Source organism: Cebus imitator, unplaced genomic scaffold (assembly GCF_001604975.1).
Source record: "Cebus imitator isolate Cc_AM_T3 unplaced genomic scaffold, Cebus_imitator-1.0 Scaffold1, whole genome shotgun sequence".
Taxonomy (NCBI): domain Eukaryota; kingdom Metazoa; phylum Chordata; class Mammalia; order Primates; family Cebidae; genus Cebus; species Cebus imitator.
Genome location: NW_016107316.1, coordinates 2,006,356 through 2,008,660, shown reverse-complemented (window position 1 = coordinate 2,008,660; position 2,305 = coordinate 2,006,356).

The window sequence follows — 2,305 nt, the reverse complement described above, 5'->3', positions numbered from 1 at the left end:
AGCCCCCCGAGACCCAGGCAGAGTAGAAAAAGCAGGGAACCAACAGGGGAGGGCTGCCAAAAGAAGGAGGTCACCCGAGGCGTCTGGCTTGTCACCTAAGCTCTTCTGCAGGGAAAGGGCCTCTGCGGAGCTCCTGTAAGACTAGGGGCCGCTCAGAGCAGACAGGGGAGCCCGTGGCAGGTCTGCGTGAGCAGGGTGTGTCCTCCCTGGAGAAGGCTGAAGGAGGACCTTGAGCCCAGGAGACAGTAGCACAGAAGGGACATGTGGGTCTGAGACCAAGAGAGGCCAAAGCTGCCTCCTGCTGGAGGAGAGAAGCTGCCTGTGGGGAGCGGTCATCAGATGGAAGCTGAGCCATGGAGGAGGGTCCTAGAACCCTTGAAGCTGGGGGTTCAGGGGCCAAATGCACCACCTTTGGGTACTGCCTGTGGCAGCAGGGGGGTAGGGGTGCAGTGCCCACGTCTGCGGCGGGCCTGACCCCAGGCAGGCCCCCTAACATTTCCACGCTTCCCCTGCTGGGTGGTGGAGCTGGGTTTCCCCAGATCCTCCGACAGGAAACAGGGACCCAGGGGGCCATCCCCAGCGAGGGGTCCCAGCCCCAGCGAGGGGGTCCCAGCCGCTCTCCGGGCTCCTCTTCCACAGGCTGGGGCTACCTGCAGCTGCTCTCACACCAGGGCACTGAAAACCCTGGTGGCAAGTAGGCAGGGCTTGGAGCCAGGCAGGGAGACCTCTGTCCTGCGTGGGAGGCTTCCCAGAGTGTGTTCCCCAGCGCTGGAGCACCCCAAGCTGCTGTAGGGAGCAGGTTCTAGAGTCACCTCAGTTGGAGAAACCCTCCTCCTCTGCCCCCACCTGAGCATCACAGATTCCCTGGCCATTAAAGGCTCTGAGAAGTCCTTCAGGGAAAATGGGAAAACGCCACTGGTGAAGGCTTTGGTCAGCGCCAGGACATTCACATGCTTGGGTCGGTTCACTGAGTGGGACAAACCCAGATGTCAGTCCCCAGGCCAGGAAAGCCTGGGCAAGCAGCTTTCACCCCACCCCACCCCCTCCTCTCTCTCTCGAGCTCTCTCGGGACAGCGGCCGCAGCCTGTGGAGCTCTGGCTCTCACCCACCCTGGCCTCTGAGCTCACACCCTCCCCTGCTGGGTGAGTCCCCTCTGCCCTCCATGAAATCCTCAGGAGAGGCCGCTTGAGGCCTGATAGCAGGTGACAAGACAGCCAGGAGTGCTGTGCAGATTCCCGAGGGGTCGCGGACTCACACAAGGCCTCTTCCCTGTCCTCCTGTCTCCACTCTGCAGGTCCCAAAGTGTGTCCTTGCCGCTCCTGCTGCCAACACCAAGCCCCCACCTCCACAGCAGCCAGGCCCTGGAAAGGCCCACGGTGCCCATGCCAGGCCTGAGACGGTGGAGGATCTCACTGACTCCCTGTACACCTGGCCCTGGTTGCCCGTGTTCCCTCCAGACCCCGCAGGTTAGCCTGGTCAGGAGGGCTGGGGGAGCCCCTGGGTCCTGAGCCCCGGCTGTCGGCTGCTCCTGGCGCTGAGCCTCCCAAACCCAAGAAGGCCCAGTTCCCTTCTCTCCTGCCCCCACTCCGCTCCAACTCAGAGACTTCCCTTTGTGGGCGGCAGTCCCTCCTCTGCCTGTGCACCCAGCCGACAGCACCCCTTCCCACTCCACCAGCCACTCCCAGGCACAGCCTCTCTGGATCTCACCCACTGGCTACTTGCTGCCACCTGTGCCTCCCAAGCCACCGAGCTAAGTCCCCACCCTCACTGACACTGATCTACTGTGGCACTAAGGCCTCTCACAGACGTGATCTTATTAACCTTCGTAAGTGTCATGCAAGGTTTAGAGAGGTCAAGGAGCATGCCAAGGTCACACGGCTCCTAAATGGCGGAAGCCAGCATTCTGCTTTGACCAAGCCCACGCTGTCCCAGGAGTCTCTTGCTCCCCTGAGAGCCGACCCCCTAGGGGCTGACAGGCACAGCGTGGGGGCTCCAGGCTCGAGCAGCAGAAGGAAAACAAGTCACATTACTGCCTTCTTTGTCCTCAGCACATCTAGGAAAAAGCTCAGAGGGCAATGCCGGGGTCCTGTGGGCAAATTGCTCTTCTTGCCATGCCTTAGTGTGCCAGAGAAGCCCAGTGGTTTGTTCTTTGTAGGAAAATGTCATAATTAGAATTACTTTCCAGGGCCGGGCGTGGTGGCTCACGCCTGTAATCCAAGCACTTTGGAGGCCAAGGCAGGCAGATCACCTGAGGTCGGGAGTTCAAGATCAGCCTGACCAACATGGTGAAACCCCATCTTAAAAA